Below are 20651 nucleotides of genomic sequence, written 5' to 3'. Positions count from 1 at the left end.
CAGGTCGTTATGATTTTTACTACAAGGTGCCTCTAACAACAGATAGTCATCCATTCTTAGCTGCCTCTAGCAGTAAGAGCAAACACACACACACTACAGTACTCTATGCTGATAAAGCCGTTAGGGTCTAGTCATGTTTTTTTATTAAATATACACATATCCCTCTGCCATTTAAGGTTAATCAGTATGCTGCACATAGTGTTCAAATACTGTAATTCTGTGGGACTTTAGCACATTCATAGACGTTTCACAACACAGTGATTTATGTTCTCAGCTCTCAGTTCTTGATGGGTGCTAAGGGTTGCAGATCCCTGGCCCATCACCACTTGCAAAGGCTAAAATTTGGAATGAATCAAAGACTGTGTTTGATTTTATGGAGAAGACAGTGCTGATGAGTACAGTATTTAACATCAACATCCTATGCAAATATGTGGTTAAATCTCAACTTTGAGAGCTTCAGTAAATCTCAAAAATGAGAGGAATAAAAGCAAAGCCACTGTAAAAGTCACACCTGCAACTCCTGGAGCCCTTGCCACTCTACCGAGATTAAACAGGCCATGGACTGATCTATTTCAGCTATATCTGTGTTCTTACCTTGGAAAAAGCTTAATAGAAAATCCAAACTTTAGCTAAGATGTGCAGTGAAAGACAGCAAAGAGAGGCAATAACATATTGGACTGATTACTCTTAGCTAACAAAGATGATTAAAAAATATAATCATCAACTCAGCCAAGCCCACTTGACTTTTTAGGAAATAATCGTTTATCATGATCATCAGCTAATCAACCTTCCGTTTCTGGAAGGTCAAAAAACCTGACTAAATAAAAAGCAAAGAAAATAGTTTTTTATATTCAAATGGTGACACCGTTTCCTGAAAGTGCAGTGGACATTGCTCTACAAAAACCTAATACCAGGTAAAAACAGTCTGACACACTTGAATACAAACCTTCTTTCTGGATTTCATCTGCCTTTCTCCCCTTTTCTTGACACCTTCCTCCCTTTCCTATTCGAGTTCTCAACTCCAAGCCCCTGTGGGATCTCTGGAAATGACATCCTGTTCTCCTTGGACAGGACAGGGCAAGACACACAAAGAAAAGTGCACTTGAACCTGGTAGCCTGCGGTCTAGGCCACTACTGCAGAAGCTCAGAGGTCTGCAGGAACCCAGAGAACAAGTTATGATCATACCTCACCGAAGGCAGAGGAGCACAACACTAGAGGTATGGCTGTAATTGGCAGCTGGAGGTAAGGAAAATCCCTAATAGCAGTGGTCCTGTTTTTACATACCTGCCAAAGAGAGCACTGGAAACAATGTTTTAGTGCTTCTGAAGAAGTCAGGAGCAAGATAGTTTTATGTGCTTTTTAACAAAATTGAGATTTAAACACAGTTCCTCTGCTGGCAAAAATCAACCTGGCTCCACTTGCAATGCTGATGGGTGTGAACTGGGAATACTTCTTTGCTGTTGGTACTTAGCTTTCTTGTCCATTGCTAATCAATCTGCTCATGAAATTAACAATTATAGTAGTCTTTTATATGCAAATTCCCAGGTGTATGCACTATCTTACCGTGAACCCATGCATGGATATTGGCTCTTCCTTTCCTCTAACTTAAGCATACGATGCAAAATATATTTCACTTTTTAGGTCCTATAATCTTGTTCTTCATAATTCAGGGCATTTCTGCTTTCTATATTTAATCAGTTTTACTCATTCACTTAAAGAGAAGTTACTTGACAGGAAACCAATATGCTATTTCCAATTCTGACTTCTCTGAGTTTTAATTCCTTATACATCTGCAAAATGGGGAAACGCCAAATTCATTAGACTCTTCAAGATCACTATTAGAAGGCACTACACAAATGCTAATCACACCTTGTCCAAGGCATACAAGGAGAATACAGCCATAATAGCTGTTTTCCACTGAAAACCCCAGCGGGCCTAAGAGCATATAGGAGACAGAACTTCATGATGTATTGTCAGAGGAGAGATTCGTTAAGAAATACACAGGGTGGACTCCTCCAGATAAGAGCTATCAAGAGGGAAGGATGATGAAAGGCAGCTGGCACCTCTGACAATAGTCTTCACAACCGGAAATAATGAGGTGTAGCAAGAAGCACTCCGCTCTCCTGGCCTGGCTGTCCCCATTGTTCCTGCCCACATTCTGCTCTGTGCAGCTTTTTCAACCTCAGAAAACAATTAATTAGCATTTGTAGAGTGCTTCTGGAAATGTCAAGCACTGTGTAAGCAGTAAATGTTACTATGTTATTGCTATGGTAAGGAGATAGAAAAGGTTTTAGAAGTAGTTAAAACTAATAGCATATATTTTCAATAAAGCATTATATAGTCTTATAGCAGAACAGATTTGTCATTAGGTTTTAATCCACCTTACTTTTTACTTATAACATAGTTCACAGGGAATAATGCACTTAAAAAAAAAATCAAAGATACTTAAACCAATTTTTAAGACCATACCTACTGCAGAAATCGCTTGGAAAAAATAACATTTTGTCAAACAGATGACACAACAATTTTCACCAGTCAATAAAAGAAACCATGTATGCAAAAGGATGGGATCTTATGCAAATATGTACAGTGTTCACAATATGTATGCACAAACACAGCGTACGTTATGTTTGCTCAGAATTTTTTTCAGAGGAAAACAAAAAAAAAGGAAACCTCAGCAACACTCTGTCCATCTGACACTGACTGGGGTTGCTGCCTTTCCTCTGAAAGCTCTGCTGGTTCCCAGTTGAACAGGTTCATTTCAAAAGGCTACAGCCATCCAGCTGTCATATGGCAAAAGGAGCATCATTCAAGGTCAGCAAGTCTAATTGTCATCCTCTAAGACACCATCAAGATGCTGACACACAACCTGCACGTACACACATAAAACGCACTTTTTCCTTGACACCAGATTTCTCCATTCCCTCCTCACAGGCCTTCAGTGCAATCCCTCTCTGTCTTATCATGCTGTCCCTAATTGTCCAGAGCTTTCCATGAGGGCACATTCCCATTTCTGATGCAGGCACAATCAATGTCCTGAGAATCCTTCCAATCTTTTGCTGTAACCAAAAACATGGTATTGAAGCAGTTGATTCAAATCAGCCCAGGAATTTATCTATCACAGCTGAGTGGGCAGAAACCAGGACAGTCCTTAGAACAGAGAACCCCCTCCAAATCCTTCAGTCACAAAAACATTCACAACTGACCTCTCGGTCAGCAACCACTGCTCCCGTTATAGTCTTCCTGTGACATGGCATCCAGTAGTTTCAATTGATGCACAAAGGACAGCCTCTGAAGACACCCTTCACTTGCAATATCCTAGACGCAAGCTTCAGCTTCACCAGAGATGCTATATTTTGTGGTTTCACTTTTATCAAATTGCATTAGCAGATTAAATATTAAATAACATTTTTGATAAAGAAATAAAGGGGGGAAGGGTCTTTACATCTCAAAGTCATTAAAATATTGAACTTCCCACTATGCCATTAACTGTGTATGTCTCCGAGTCTTTAATCATATTTTGAAGAAGAAATCACAGACATGGAAACCACATGAAAGAAATGGCCTCAATCCAAAAGGAAATAATGTATCATCCTAAAGTACATAACTTAGTAGTGGTTTAATTATAGTTTGCCTAATTATACCTTATGACACTACTGTAGTATAAAATCAACTTTCTCATACATACACACACACAGAAAACCTATATTAAAAAAGCATTGTGTCTGTGCTATACGCAAAAAAAATCAGAAGTTCATAGTTAGCTAAGAAACATGTCATATGGCCTCCATACACTTCACCCTATGAGATGCTACCACAGCATTCTTCTGCAGAATCCAGCTGCAACAAAGTGGTGGACAACATACGGTATGCCTCAACTATCTACAGGCTTTTTCAGCTTGTGTCAAAGTGTCTGAATGTAATTCTTAGAATAAAGATTTCTTTGGAGAAGTACCATATCCAAGAAAGAACTCGAGAAAAAATACCATAAACTGAAGTCTTAAAAATACAGGGAATCATGGTGGAAATAAATGAGAGAAACCTGGTTAAACTTGGGTCTTCGTACTGGACAGTTCAGACAAAACACTGGTAAAGCTCACTTACTTTCTGAGGGCTCAGATTTACAGGTAAATTATTCTGATATCCAGTCATGTCCAAGCAAATGTCAATATGCAAATGCATTCACAACAGTTTCAAGCCATGTAGTGACTGCATAAAGCATCATATAGAACTCCAGATCAGCATCAAACCCCTTTAGAAATACTAAGCCAATGCACTAAGATACAGGAAAGGGTAAATAGTTCTCCCTTTAATCTCCAGATGATGACAGACTTTATTAAACAGATGCCACCCATCTTTCATTTCAGTTAGCTGAAAGAACCAATTAGATGCACGTTTTCGTAATGAAAATGTGAATTCAGTGTGAAGCTTTGTCTAACAACAGGCTTGTACAGCAAAGCCTAAGCAGAGCTAAGCCACGGTCTCTGAGGGCTCCTCCTGGCACAGACTGCTAATATAGCATAGGGGGTGACTGTAGCTGCACACATCCACAGATGTAAAAGGCAAAAGGCCAGCAGATAACAAGGAAAGCAGCTGCAGTCGTAGCTGGAAGGTGGGGGGGAAGAAACCTAAATTTCTGGTTAGCAAAGTCCATAATCACTCAATTACTCAGAAAAATGCCTGATCTTTTTCATTCAGTATTCTCAAGAAAGCAAGGCTTTCAGTGTACTCTTACACAACAGAACTGCAACTTTATAGAAAACCCACTTAATGCTAGCAAGAGAAGCCTACCATGAGAGCTACGAACACTGGCTCACCATGTGGACCATCCAGAGGACAGTCTGTGGGCCACACCAGGCACATGAGACACCTACATCTGGCCCATCACCTGGTGGAAACATAGAACAGCTGCTCCAGCAGTGATCGCAGATCTAGCAGCTTAACCCCTCCTCTTGAACACAGTCCGGCATACAACATAGACGCTGCTTCTGCAGTGGTCTGGGGGGGAGGGACATTTACTGCCAAGGATGAAGGGAAGCACTTTTCAGGTCCGAGATCCCTCTTTTTTCCCCAAAACTTCAGCTATCCTATCCCTTAGGCCGCATTAAAATAAGCTCCTCCAAAAATATTTTAAGCCAAACTTAACTGAGTATATAGGCTTACAGAAAACAGTCTTCTGTGAGGAAATGAAGAGTATTCATATTTTTTTTTCAAGTCCCATGGAAACTAATTAAATTAATTAACCTCTCTCCATCAACTTCCTTATTAAGTCTGTCGCAGTGTGCAAGAACACGAAGATGGAAGAGGTTAGATCATTTTCCCCACTCTAAGCTGAAAAAAAAAAAAAATTAATGGACAGAGTAATCAGCATGAGCAAGAAAAAGGCATACATATAAGAAACATTTTAGTGCTAAGCAGAAGATACCTAGGCTGCAGACTCTGCAAATAATCACCTTTATAATCCACCTGGAGTCTTATGATAAAATTTACCACTTGATGGTGTGCATCCCAGCAATGACTCTATTATTCCTGTATTTTAGAGACAGAGTAACCAAGATGAGCATTGTTTCAGACCTCCTATATAACAACCTAAACAAATTAGTTCCTTCATATTCAGATTCCAGATTTTGTAGAAGCTCTTCTTGTACTTCCAACTAAAGTATAACTAAACACCACCCAATTTTAAGAAGCTTCCTCTTACCTGCACTTGCATTTCTGTATTTCTCTTTACCAAGTTCCTTTTTTCTTTCCTGTTAACACAAACAAGCAGAGGTTTTTTAACCCCTTGGGGTAAAATATCTTCCAATTCTTGAACAAGCTTCCCTCATTTTTTTTAATGTCAAGCTGACATCACATTTTTCAATGTAAGACACCAAACTGACTCATTCCAGCAAGCAGTCTCACTAACGAAATATACAGCAAGAAAAACACCTCCTTTATTTCTGCTCAGTACTCCCCCATGCAGAGACATATTGTAGCCTTATATCCTGTATGAAATGGGGATTGATTACCCACTACTTCAGTTAGTCACTGTTTTTCTAATGTAGTTTAAGGGTGACCTAAATCTTTGCCTCTTACTTATGCAATGTTTCATTTAGCTTATTAAAATGAACCCTGTACAAGCGAGTTCATCTTATTAAGCAGCACAGATCACTCTTTGAAATTGAATTCCTCTTATTATATATACACTAACAACCTTTTTCTTCATCTAGAATCTCAAAGTTTAAGAACTGATACTAGCCATGGCTATAAGTGCTTTTCACACCGTTATCTGTTAAGGGGTCAAACTGTGACACGCATATGCTATGTAAGAAAGTAGGAGATATCAGATTTAAACCCCAAATGATTTTTTTTTCTTCCTATGAAGGGAGTAAAGAGGCTAAAATACCACTAGCAGCTACAAAACTAATGTTAATCTGAAGTCCTGGTACAGACTCTGAAATTAATTCAGCTGCCAAGAAACTGTTGTCACTATTTGCTACACAGAAAACATCTCCCTTGTTTGGCCACATGGGACAGTAGATTATCAAAGTTCAAAAAACAAAAAGAAGATCAGCAGCATTCCCATAGCTCACAGTGTAATACTGTCAGCTTATGCAATTTGCATTATCTTGGGCACTGTGGACATAACTAGCTCTCGCCAAGACTTTCAGTTCTTAAGTTCCACAACTGTAAATACTTTTACTTGGAGGATGCTTTGTGAATACAAGACTTCTGATCTGGTGTGGCCAGCCCATGCATCAGGTACCTATGCCTTATTGTACTCAAACAGCGACATCAACAATTTCATGTCTCAAACTAATGCTTCGTTACAGTACAGTCAGGGGAGGAAATAACAACATACCTGAAACCCCTATCATGAACAAAAAAAATCTGAAAGAAAAATCCAAGGAAGCAAGGTTGCTGAAATAGTGCTTTAAATACACTTTAAATATTTAAAATATTCCAATAAATTATTTATTGATTATTTAAAAATACAGGGATTAGCTCTGATTTTTTTTCTCTGTAGGTTATTTTCTTGGTATCCATCACTCTCCTGGTTTGTGCTTTCTAGGGAAGAGTGCTGAAACCACAGTAACAGCCTGAATTACTTATGGATTTAGGGAGAGATTAACCCAGCTTTCCAGTAATGACAGTATTTTCTCAAAAGCCCATGGAGGTCATGACTAGCTTTAATGACACTTTTATTAATTATTAATGACTTTTATTACACTCAGGACATTGACAAAATGTGATTTAGATGAATGAGATACCTCAGCATGGAAAGCACTGTTGTGAATTGTATGCCTTAGCTCTGGAAAAGACAGCACCCTGCTCCTCCACAGCAATCACAAGTAATCATATTCCTTTCAACTACACACCACAAAGTTGGCCAGGAGCTGCTAGAAAGCTATTGTTTTGCTGGAAGTATATGCCATCCCACTCCTCCTGTGGTTTTAAGTCTAGCAAGATCTTCCCAACAGACAGAAACAGTGAAGTGTCAGATGAGGATTAAGGATGAGCACAATCCAGAAAGCTAACTAAAGGGTACAGTTACTTACATGGCAGGGATTTGGAGATGTAGTGAGCTAAAAAAGGCATGCAGGGTAAAACCAGCCCATGAGCACTAAGATCTCAAGGATGAAGGAGCTGGAAAGCACACAGTTCCTCTTGCTGGAATAGACCAAGGAGATCTCTTCCTTGTGAAAAATTCACTGTGCAAGCTGTACGGTATAAAAAGAAGGTCCCAAATCCAAAGCACTAGGCTGAGCAACTGAACCAAAGGATCTGAGAATGTGCATTGTTCTGGTGAAACAGAAAACCCACATGCTGCTCCAGTTGAACTGACAGACCCAAAAGAGAGACAGAAGGTAAAAACAGAATAGAAAGCTGCAATACACAGGAAGCCTGTCAAGCTGCTCACAATACATCCTTTCGGTGAACGAAGGGTAAGCACCAGGACAGATGGCAGAAACTTTTAAAGCCTACCGGTGACCTTTTTTCTTTTGTAATCAGATGTAGCTGTAGAGATTAGGGCAACATAGTGAACAGTGTGAGGATTACACTGAAATTCATCTCTATGCATCTACTCCTAGCCAAATAAATATGAAATATATTCTGCTTCATGTCCAGCCAGGACATTATTTCAACCACCATCAAATCTGACCTCTCCAGTAAACACCACTCAGCAGGAAAACCTTCAGGGCATTACACGGACAAAGTCAGGCATGAAAACACTCGATTCTAGCACAGCACATGTCTCCATGGGTCTTCAATTGATTTTGAAAACTATATTCATGACAAACTATTGCACCCTTTCTAACAATCTTCCCAGAATGATACGACAGGCCATGACCTAGAATTCCTTACAGGAAAAAACACCTGGTTTTTTTTTTATGCATTGATTAAACAATGGCAAAAAGAGTGTTAACAGAGAGAAAAAGAAAAAAGAAAAACATAGCAAAATATCTCCTGAAATAATAATGTCACCTATGTATATCACAATGATTGATGTCTCTCCCTTAATACCACAAATGTATGTAGACTATTACTTTGTTCAGTTATATCAACTTCACTAGAAGCATGCTTTGAGTAAGGATTGTAGGACAGGGAATAAAAAGGATCACATTTTGCTCATAATAGCTTTTGACTCGGGAATCCAGGAGACATCTAAGCAGAATATTCTGGTTAATTTACTTTGATATGTAAAGATTAACTCCAGGGAAATAAATGTAACGCTTTCAAGGATTCTTCCCACTACCCCTGTAATTGTTTCTATTGTCAGAGATTCCTTAAATCCCTCTGGTAAACGTCTAAGTATTATACATCTCTGGTGTTCAAGATAATAAAGTAGCTCACGAAACAACTTTCCTCAATAACAATCATTCATAATAGATAAATTAAAGTAAGCCTAATGCACATATAATGTAACCAGAGTACTGAAGTGTAACCAGCGCTGACTGAAGTTCAACTAACACAAAGACAAAACTTTCACAGCGCCAATGCAAGATTCCCAGACTAAAAAAGATGCTTTACCCTTGAGTCACTTGGTTGTACCCCGTATATCAGTTTATCTCCACTGAAATTTTCACTCCAATAAACAGGTGCATTTGTCCTCAGACAAGCTGAGCACATGGTTTTACAGGAACATGGCAATGCACACCCGCCTGACAGAGCAAACCAAGTTCGTTTTATGTATAAATATGCTCTTGAGTAACCACTTTAGTGCCCTGCCCAAACTCTGTTCCAAAATAAATAACCACATGAAGAGGTTTTTGCTTTTGTTACTGTGCCAAACACTCACACCACTTCATTATTTTTCACAGTCACTCTCTTCAATATTTATTCTGTTATTCTCCACCATAAATAGTGATCAGCTACAGTTCAGAAACAATCTAAATTTTAGCAAAAAGTACTGAAACTTACCATTCCATATGTCTGTTAAGCTTCCTTTCACACAGACTCCCTTGCTTTATTTCTAAGCTCATTTTCTACTAGAGCAACAAACCACTTCAAACACTTCGGTAGGATTTCACACTATTTGAATACAAACACATGGATTTATTTTTTTTCTTCACTACTAATTGGTAAGTGATATACTACTGCACAGACAGATGCCTCTATATGAAGTTTTCTCCTACTTCTCTATTTTTAACATACCTCCTTAAACCAGAGGTACCAAAGAGATGTTTAACACAAAGAAAGCCAAAGCTTCAGGTGGTGTAAATGGATGGATATAGCACATAGGCTTAAACAAATCAATACTCATCAAGCAGGCATCAGTCCAACACCCTGCCTAAGCGTTACACCCTATGCTTTTGGAAAAGATGATACAAAAACAACCCAGAGGAAGAAGGAAGACCATTAAACAAAAAAAAAAAAAAAAAAAAAAGAACCCAAAGAAGAAAACCACTCAGGCTTTTTTCTCACATATCATTATGAGCACCAAACCTAACAAGGCCTACTTCCCTACAGATTTGCATGTTGGGGTTAGCTCATTTTAATGTCTAAGAAGCTCCCAGCAGCCAGGGTACACACACAACTCCTCTCCTAGGTTGACTCATTGATACTGATCATAGAATGAGCTCACTAGGCAGCTTTTCTCTTACATGAGTCTCTCTCTCTCCCTCCACTCTGATTTCTCAAAACTTCTTAAAACATAAGACCTCTATTCTTTTGTCAGATACTGCTAAAGGCAACTAACAAATTCAAAAATACCTGGTGCAGGTTAATATACAAACGCCACACTAGGACAGTAGGATAGCAAGTATTGTTTCCATAGAAAATCGGGATAAACTGTTTGCACTTTAGCATTTCAATCTCTCCTCTAAGCAACACAATTAGCCAAAAATTTATGAACCCCATTTTCAAATTCCAGAACAGAAAAAGGGTTTCAAGAGGAATGGAGCAGAACCAACAACATACCAAGGGAGAGATGCTAAAGGCACCATAGTTCAAAAACTATTGCATTGCCTGCCCCCTCTATCCTTTTTCACTCTGCGGTCACTGCTCAGCCTAACAAACACAAGGCCAAACAGGAGTATTTGGCTCCATTGAAGAAAGCAACACTGTAACACCAGCTGAGAATCTAGACTCATAAGTTTACATTTGTAAACAGTAATTTCATTAATACTAAACTAATTACTTAATAATTAAAAAATCTCCATAGACTTCACACAGTTGCGGGTTTTACTATCTAAATTAGAAATAGTGCTTTCTAAAAACTAGTAACAAAAACCTGGACAACAAAAGCAGTTCAAATGCCTGCTCTGTGTTTTGTTTTTTTTTTTTTTAGTATTTGGCTTTGGGGCTTCGATTTGGTTTGGACTTTTTGGGGATTGGTTTTAATTGGGGAGGGTCATCTTCACTGTTCTTTCAAGCTTTCCAGCTTTCCTCAAATTCTTCACTTGAAACAGTTGTTCATTTCTTCACAATTCCTCACCAATAGCTCTCATGCCCCTCTCAAGCTGTTCTGTGTCATCTCAAGTCTAGTCTTGCTTTAATATACAAACTCTTTATGACAAGGACTTAGCCTATATTTAGAAAACGCTGCATAAATAGACAGTGCTGTGTAAGTGTTTTACAGTTTCTCTAGTGTTCAAATTCAGCATTTTGGAAATGCACTGACACATACACTATCCTGAGCAACTGCAAACCAGAAAGAAAAAGGAATCATTAATGGGAGTACGGAATTTCTTTGTTTATATACATACAATTTTTCCCCTTGACTGTTTTCAAAGCATACAGAATCATTATAAAATAGCTACACCATAGGACCTCAGTCATATTCAAATGAAAGTATGAGAAAACAGACAGACACTCTAAAATGCTTCCAATAACTTCTTGCTTACTTACTTCAATAAACAGTATCATCATACTGCCCTCTTAAAGTAAGGCTACAAAATGTCATGTGCATTATTAATACATAGCTTTCAGAATCATCTTGCCCACATTAAACTCTTTAAAACCAAATAGAAGTACTTTTTTGTTTTACTATTTTTCCCCACCAGTTATTAAGTATTTAGAGATCTGAGAGAAGATTTTTAAAAGCTGTGAACTTATGTTTGGATTTCACTGTACTAGAGCAAGTAAATGAAATAAATCCTCTTTTCTGAAAGAAATTACTATTCCACATGTAGAATACACCTTAGCTTTGAGCTGAAAGCACCACAACCTACATTCCAACTTCCTCAAAGGATATTTGTATTTTATATATATATATATGTATGTATGTAATCAATATTTACCCCAGTAAACCAATCCCTTTTAGAGGGATATTATGTCTCCCTGTAAGCAACTCACAGTATGGGTTAGCTAAAGCCTCAGTCATGTCTTATTTAACGCCCCAGTTTTCTTAATTTTCTAACCCTCTTAATTTGAAACCATTATAGATATAAATGAAATGAGTCTCCTGACAAAGAAGATTCAGGTGTATAATCAAGTTATTAGGCCTTTAGCTATGCCACAGAACATTGCTGTTTGCATGCTTTATCTCATGTCAAACATTAAATGAAAAAAGGTCAAATGTTTCTGTACATTAAAAATGCAAGTTCAGCAGAGCGGCAGATCTGACAGCCTAAAACAGCCTTGGAGTTTCTGGTACTGATTTCTGCCCATTAGAAATTTAATTTACAACAAAATTTACCTTTAACAGCCATTAGCAGACAATTGTACATTACTCCCTTATTAAGGGCCATGAGTAAATACTAAAGACTGGTGTGAAATTTGCTGAGACCCTGCCACAGACAGCCATCAAAAACATATTTGAGCAAGATCAGGATGTTAAGATAAGGGTTTAGAGAGGATAGAGATTACCTTATAGCTAATGTGACTAATCCCTAAATGTCTTCTAAGGGTGGTAGAGTACAATGAAGGTATGGAACTGGGAGCTGATTTTTCTTTAATTCCCTGCTACCTCTCCTCTGTCCTTTTCTTCCCCACCTCAACAGATGCCCCAGAGTTTGCTAGCTATAAAATTAAGATGAGCAGATAAGAAGCCATTTGTAGTGTCAACTGTTAACAGACAAACTAATTTCTCTATACTCCTTTTACTTCTTCCTCATCTACTTTTTGTGCATATCTTCTGTAACTCTCTTCTCAATTTTATTTTGAAACATGGTTCTCCCAAATCTTAGATTTTTCCTTCACTTTCCCATTAACTTCTGAAAACTTTAAATCCAGGTGATCACTCTAACATCTCTGGTCTTTGTAATCTCTGCTTCACCTGGACTTCATAAAAACTCCAAATGCCTTGGTTCCCACCTGATATTGTGCCCTGGCATAATTACCATTACTATAGAATAGGTGTCTGTAAGTACAGAAAAGTTTCTTTTCAGACACATTGAACTTATTCACGTCAGTCTAATTTGCAGTATCTTGACCATTGTAAAATTTATATTCTTCTCAACTCACCGAGAGAAATATTTTGATAACCTAATTTTAGAGGTACTAAAAACATAATGATGTAACTGAAGACATCAAAACAGCATATGCTTGGTAATTTTTAAAAATTAGTTCTTGATGAAAACAAATACTATACAAAGCAAATTAACAAATACTAAAATATAAAAATACAATAAAGGCTTCATTAAAATCAGCAACAGTTTTGCCACTAGTTTATAGGCCCAACATTTCGCACAAAACTTATAGTTGCTACATTAAAAAAATGGGTTCAAAACACCAACAAATTAGAATGCTCAAGTCTTCTACCCACAGCGTAATTACTGCACTAACTATAGCTACAAAACACCAGAGAACTCATGCAAAACAAAATAAAGTTATTTTGTTACTTACAGCAAGGGCAAAGTCTGCCATCCCCTGTGCAACAGGAAAACCAAAAGAGAATAGAAGACACCTGCCTGGCTCTCCCACCCCAGGATCCTTGACAGCTCATTAACCACTAACAGAAGGAAGGTAGGTGGAGCAATTAGAATGCCTTCACAGGCTACAGGTGTGCCCTCACATATTACATGAGGCTTTTTTCCCTACACAGGCAAGTAGTCATGCAACAGGTGGTTACACCACAAAGTCTGCAGTTCCACATGCACTTCAAAACTAACATTTGAGTTACATGCTATCACTTTCTAAATGCCATTTCCCACAGATGCTGTGTGTCCCAATACTCTTTTTAAGTATCAAGAAATACTAGAAAATTAATACGTATTTATATTTATTGTCTACAGCTACTTTGTCATTTTGTGCACAATTGATACCTTGCACTCCCAGCTGAAGGCATGATCTGCCTTCAAGATATTTGAGAGATCTGTGAATCTTAAAGAATGTATATGAACTTTCTAGCATCACTTAAATAAGTATAGAGAAAGCCACATCATTTTCCCTATTGCCATTTTCTGCCAGTCACCTCCCTTAAGCAATAGAGAGAAAAAAACATTATCATTAGGAGAATCTGCTTACCAAGGCAGTTTATTAGTATTTCTGAATACTGCAAATTAAATTCACTTGTTAGCATTTTCATCCTTTCAATATATAGATTAAGTTCTTATTTAAAGCTTCTGTGTTAACAGCAAAATAAATATTGTTTTTCTTACACACACGAAAGTAATATGTATGGTCATAATTAATAAAGAAAATAAAAGGTAATCTTTTTTTATTGGCAGGACTGTTACTCTGTTTTCACCGTACTTGTGCCCCAAGCAGATCATCAAGAACCCAGCCTGTATATTTCAATGTTGTAAAACCTGTTAAAACAGTCACCAAGGCTCCTATTCAACTCAGCAGCAGTTCTGCCACTGGCTTAAATGGCCAAAACTTCTCTGAGAAGTGATAGTGAAACTCTCCCCTCACCAGTCATACAGTAAAAAAACAATACGAAACACTTTAAATTAATGAATAAATAAGCCAGGGGAGTGCAGAATATGCCACACACACCTGGTTAGCACTGCACTAAATATAGCTAGAAGACACTGAAGAATTTGGAACTACTACCTAGTACACAGAACAAAATGCAAAGCACAAAATGCTAGTGTATTTGGTAACTGGCAGAGGCTGCCATTGCCACCTCAAACAAAACACCCTTTCTACCATATTCTGGCTGAACCAGGTGACTCCACCTTTCTCAGGGTGTCAGATCTTGCTGGCATGGCTAACTGACAGGTTAACATCACTGGAAGGTGATAGGCACAGACATCATGGCTTCACAGGTTCTGCTTCAAATGACAAGGTTTTGGCCTATGTCACAAGCAACATATAGAGGTTAAATATTTCTGTACTATACTCTCACCCAAATCTAAATCTCACTGTACTACACAAAATCAGTAAATTACTTGAAAGCTGCTATTTTCACATGGAAACATTTTAAGAGATCACATCAAGATGTCACATCAAGGAGGAGCAGGAAAGAGGCCCAAAAACAAAATTGAAAGAGGCAAAAAACTGAGAAGAAAGCCAGAGCTGGAAATGCACTAGGACCAATCAACACATCTTCAGAGGCAATGATTTGCACCAAAATGTATAGGGGCAAAAAGCATTTTTTAGAGCTTCCTGCTAGTCTGTCACAACTGGTTCTTCACACTGGCAAGACAGCTGTGACCCTCAAAAGCATTACTGACTGAACTGGATCTCAAATTCCTGATATGTTAGAGCATTATAAAAAATTAAGAGCTATTTCCTTAAATAATGCAAAAGTGTCATTGCATTCTAGGAGTGCTGAACTACTTTCTCTCAAACTCAGCAGCTAAAGAAAATCCAGGAAAAGCTTTTTCTTCTCAACTGAAAAACAGAATCTGCTACTAATTAGTCTTTATACAGAAAATGCTGCCTAACTGCACACCCAAATCCTGCAACTGCATCTGTAGGAAGTTTCTACATCTATGCCAAGTTATCAAAATAGCTATACTAATGCAGTTAAGTCATTAAGATAAGACCGTGTGATTTGGGATGCATATTCCACTTCAGTTATCTTTATCACAAATCAGCTGTGTGACTTCAACACAACACCGCCTCAATTTCCCATCTGTGAAGAAAACAATTACACATTCATACCTCAACATTACAGGGACTTTTCTAGCATAACCAGGGGGGGAAAAATAGAGTAATCTATATTCAACACAGAACATTTGTATACAAAACCATCATCATTCAGACCTTACAACACACCTTGACAGTGTATTTGGGGTTGGTTTTGTTTCTCCAAGTTTTTGGGTCCTTTGGGAGGGTTATCTGTTGGGTTTGGGGCTGTCTGGTTTGTTGTGTTGTTTGGTTGGTTGGTTTCTGTACAGAATTACTAAATACTTGCAACAGACTACAGCACACATTTTTAAAACTTCTTGCCTTTTCCACATCCATGACTTCTCTGCTTTTACTTATTGCTTGCCTGTGGTTTCTTTTGCCTTACATTTTATTATAAAACAACTATCCTGTACAGGACAGATCACTTTTCAGGTAAAAGCCGTAGACTTCATAGGAAACATTAACATTTTGTTGTCATACGGTGGATAAATGATACTACAGTCTTCAGTCACTAAGCTGTATGTGCTTATATTTTCTACATAAAAATATAGTGTGATACACTATGTAAGGTAGGGCAGTGAGAACACGTCAAAAAGCAGCAAGTCTCAACATGCCTAACTAGCAAGCAGCTATAGAGGTTTAATACAATTGCATGTAAAATATATGGCTCCATCTTCCAGAACCTCAAAGTTATAGGTCCTTACTCAAGCATAGGAATATACATGAAATATTAGAAGCAAAAATCACGCTACAGGTTTTATGTGCTTACAAGTTCTGTATTTTACATGCCATCTCACAGACACAGCACATTCAATAGCTAAAGTCTGATACTAAAGCATATTCACTTTATCAAGTAAACCCAGTTTACTATCGCTGCAGAAATCTGCAAATAAACGCAATAATGAGAGAAAAACCTTAAGCTGCATAGTTATTTCTCAGTAAACAAACCCAGCCCCTACTTGCCATTATTTATGCATATGCATCCTCTTGTTCCCCCTCCACCACCCCCATCCAATTGCAGCAAAACTACTCACAAGGCGTACCTGACGCACTGAATCTTGTAACAAGCAGTAACCTTGGCAATATAGAGGATTTAATACAGTTCTTCCACCTAACAAGCTGGTAGGTATTCCAAAAATATAAAGTCCTACTGTTTGACTTGAAATGTCTGTAAGGTTTCTGTTCCATCAATATTTTCACTAACACACAAATGCTACATTCTCTGATGCTTTACTTTTGTATTAATCAACCTCAGAAAAACAACTGTGCAGCTTTCACTTCTTACCTTGCCTCAAAGATCTGTAACACCTGGTAAATACACACCCTCTTTACATTAGGGCACCTCCAGAATTACAGTGAAAACAGCCCAGGAACTCAACCTCAGTGAAAATGTCATGTCCTCAGAATGTGCACATCTGTATGCTTTTCAAAATCTACCATTATTTTGACAAAATACTTCTCAGTAGTACTTATATCTGCACTACTGGCAAAACATAAAAACCATACATTGCCCTTATGCAATTCTAACCTTCCAAATACTCCAGGTAAGATAATCCAACCAAGCCATAGTATCTTCTATGAACCTTCATGGAGTGGGAATTTTTCCAGATAGAGCACCTCTCCACTTCTCTCTTGCAACTTAAGAAACACTATCTAGTGAAGTAAGATATTGCCAATTTTACGTTGTTCAATGTCCAGCTGTAAACTACAGGCTTAAGTGAGGGATTAGGTTTGACCCAAGGAGAAATTCAACCACAGGCAGCTCACACAGCATGATAGATCATGCACTCACACAACCATATGCCTAGACCTGAAGATACAAGATGCTTTTTCAGCATCTTCTGTGACTAACAGATTTAAACACCAAGCACTATCTCTTGTAACCCAGACATGGTACATACCCTATATACTGTTCCAGCTCTTCCTTATGGTACAGCTCCCCATGTCTATCCTGCCTGCTGGGGCCTCCACCAAGCTCATGAGAAGGCAGGCCTCACTCAAACGAATACGCACCAGCTATTCCTAAAAGTCCTGCCAGGGGTTACAGCCAGGGCCACCGGACTTCACCCTGTGGCTGACAGACAATTTTCCCACTGAAATAGATTTCCTCATGAGACTGCTGCGGAAAGCTGCTGCACTCAATATCTTTTCAAGCCAAGCTGGGGAAGTTCTTCAAATTACAGGGACCATTGTACTCTGGACTCCAAGGGGTAAAGGAACTTCTATTTCCAGAAAATATCCCTTGTTTGTACTACACACTTTCAGCGGCTCATGGACAGCCATGTACTACCTTCTCCCGGGACACTCTTGCCCATTTAGGGGATGCTACACTTCATTTGGGATGCTAGAGATGAAATAAATTATCATCATGTCTCTGAGAGGACTTTCTAAGGTCCTAGTTGCTCTTCCGGGTTATTCCACGTCTGAGTCAGCCCTTCGCATTTCCATTTCTAAGAAAACATTCTTGAAATATTTTTTCTGCTTCTCAATAATTCTCTGTCCTCCAGCAGCCTCAAAAATCATGGCTAAACCAAGCCACTGCAGAGATTATCACCAGGGCAAAAAAACAAATTATGTACTATTACCACTTCGAGCTATTTAACTACAAATATTGCTGTCCTTTATACTGACTACATTTATACTACAGGCACACATACAACGAACAGTTGTAAAAAAGACAAGAATCCTCCCAAATGATTAGGCGCAATGTCTTTGCTATCTGAGCTTTTTCAGTTCATTAATATTTCACTTTTATATATTCCTCAGCTGCTTTTACAACATGTTCCTTTTTTTCCTTCTTAAGTATGTGCAAAGAGAATTGTTTGAAGTAACTAGCAGACCCTGCCTCACACCCCCACCTCAGTGCCCCCTGAGAGTTTAACACTTCAAGTGCAATATATACTAGATAGAAAAACATACCTGGCACAGGAAAGGATAAGAGAAGATTCTGAGTCTCTCTTCTATTTCCATTCAACTATAAAGGTGTGCAGTAAGAAATAAAGCTTATTGCAGTTTCTCTCTACGCCAAGACACTGTTGTCAATCTCAAAGGTGAGACAGAGACATAAAGCTGTGGGGGGTTTCCTTCTCCGAGAAAAAGCAGAACCACCCCGCTCCTTTACAAGCCAACTCGCAGCAACACTTTTCCTTGCCAAAAGTGAAAAATCCCCTCCCAGCCAGGAGAGGCAACACAAAACTATCTAAAGGAAATACAGGATTTTCATGAGTCTCTTCCATAATAACCACAACCATCACCATCTGCTCCACTTTTTACGCGTGCCATCTGATTTTGGATAACAGGGGCAGCACCCTCTACCTCCTGCTCCCAGACCCAACCCCACTGCAAAGGCCACACACAACTGACGGCCAGTGCCCCAGCCCTACCCACTGACATTTCTGCCGCCGCTTCTCCCTGACACCCTCACAGGTTAATTGCACATTGCAGCCACCGCGGCACCAGCCTCTCCGCTGCGCCCGGCACAGGCCGAGCCCCACAGCGCCTGCGGGCCTCCCCCTCCAGCAACGCGACGCCGCTGCCGGGGCTGGGCCGGCCCCGAGTGACACCTGCGGGCACCCAGCCCCTGCCCGCTCCACCACAAAGACACCGGTGCCGGTGTCCCCCCCGCCAGCCACCCGCGTTAATCCCTGCCGCCACCAGAGCGCGGCTCCCGGGGATCAGTGCGGAGCTGCAGCACCGGCAGCCCCGATCCGCCGCTACCACTGCAGCCGCGCCGCGGGTCGGCGCAGGGCGGCCGGGAGCCGCCGCCCCGCGGGCTGGGAAGGTGAGGCCAAGCTCGGGGGGACCACCCGCGCTCCGGGGCACCACCCGCCCGCATCACCTCAACACCTGGGTGGCGAGGCAAGGCGGCCTCTGCCCGCTCTCGCCAGCCGGTACCCGGCGGCGCCTCACGGCCTGGGCCGGCTGCCCGTTCAGCCCGGCGGTGCTGCCCGGGTCGGACACGTTACCTGGTCAGGCTCCTCCGGCACTCGGGGCGCTCGCCGTCCACCGGCGGGGGCTGGGGACCCTGCTGCCCCCCCGGCCCGCGGGGTAGGCGAGTGGTTTCCTGCGTGTCCCTGGTGTGGAGTGACTAATCCGTCCAGAGCCCGGCGTCCCTGTTCGTCTGTCTGTCTGTCTGCCCGTCCGTCAGTCAGTCATCTCATAGCCGGGCGTGTGCGTGGTGTATGTGTGTGTGCGCGGCGGGAGGAGGGAGGCGGTGGACGGGGGCGGGCAGGGGCGGTGCTTCCGCGCGTGTGTCGGTGCCGTGCGTGTGTGCCCGCGGCGCGATGCGGGGTGGTTTCTGCGTGTGTTTCCTTAAGCGCGGTGTGTCGTATGTGTATGTGTGTATATGTATCTATGTATATGTATGCGTGTCGTGGGGGATGCTGTGCGCCTTCCCGTACCTGGTGGTGTCGTATCTCCCTTCTCCGCGGTGCCCCCGCTGCTGCGGGAACGGGGAGGCGGTGGCCCAGAAGGCCCCTGGAGGCTGCACCCTCCCGGGCTCAGCAGCAGCGCGGAGCAGGGCCTTGCTCAGCTGCTTCCCGCTCTCTCTGGAAGGAGGCAAACACGGGGGACTGGTTGGAGGGGAAGTCTGAGTCTCCGTGAGGAGTTCAGCGTTGCTCCGGTGTGTTTACACCCAGCATCTGCTTGGGGATTTGCATTCCTTTCTCCCGTTTTCCCGCAGGGTGGTGGAGCAGTCGTGGTTTCATTTCCTCGTCCTCTTTCCTGGTCTGTTTTTTGTAGTTATATTCCAGTTGCTCCATCACCATCCCGGTGTGCTGCCAGTCCTAGGAAGGGAATTTTGTCGTCTTGGTCTCCATGCCAAAGGTACATCCATCAGCACCACTGTAAGAGCAGGAATGATTCTCCTGGAACACTGGGTCAGGGCAGAGGTCAGTTGTGTGGCATTTAGATGTAATTAAGCTCCTTACTGAGTTCAGAAAGAGAAGGTAAAACAGGAATAGCTATGTTCTCTGCAACTAATACTTAAGGAATATGATTTGAGGTTTCATATTATGCTTTTTCTTGCCAATTTATACAGGATTATTCCTGCCTCATGTACCAAAGTGAACTGTTTGCCTCAGTAAGGACATCATTTGAGTGAAATACACGATGGGCTACAGATATATGCCCTGTCCCTTCATGCTACAAAAAAACAAAAAAAAAAAAGCCATATGCAACACGATGCACTGAAGAAACACATTAG

General features: G+C 40.5%; 1 protein-coding gene across 2 annotated transcripts in view; it reads right to left on the bottom strand.

Annotated features, from left to right (window-relative positions):
- The window catches only part of CCSER1 (coiled-coil serine rich protein 1), a 446682-nt gene extending 427055 nt beyond the window's left edge, over positions 1-19627 (bottom strand). For both annotated transcript variants that reach the window (XM_034065046.1, XM_034065047.1), the window contains exon 1: positions 19414-19627. The gene's annotated coding sequence lies outside the window, so the exon portion shown is untranslated. The remainder of the gene's footprint in view (positions 1-19413) is intronic.
- Between the last annotated feature and the right edge of the window lie 1024 nt (positions 19628-20651).

The sequence above is a fragment of the Melopsittacus undulatus genome, chromosome 7 (assembly GCF_012275295.1).
Source record: "Melopsittacus undulatus isolate bMelUnd1 chromosome 7, bMelUnd1.mat.Z, whole genome shotgun sequence".
Classification (NCBI taxonomy): domain Eukaryota; kingdom Metazoa; phylum Chordata; class Aves; order Psittaciformes; family Psittaculidae; genus Melopsittacus; species Melopsittacus undulatus.
The sequence above is the reverse complement of the archived record's forward strand: the minus strand, read 5'-3'. Positions and strand labels throughout refer to the sequence as shown.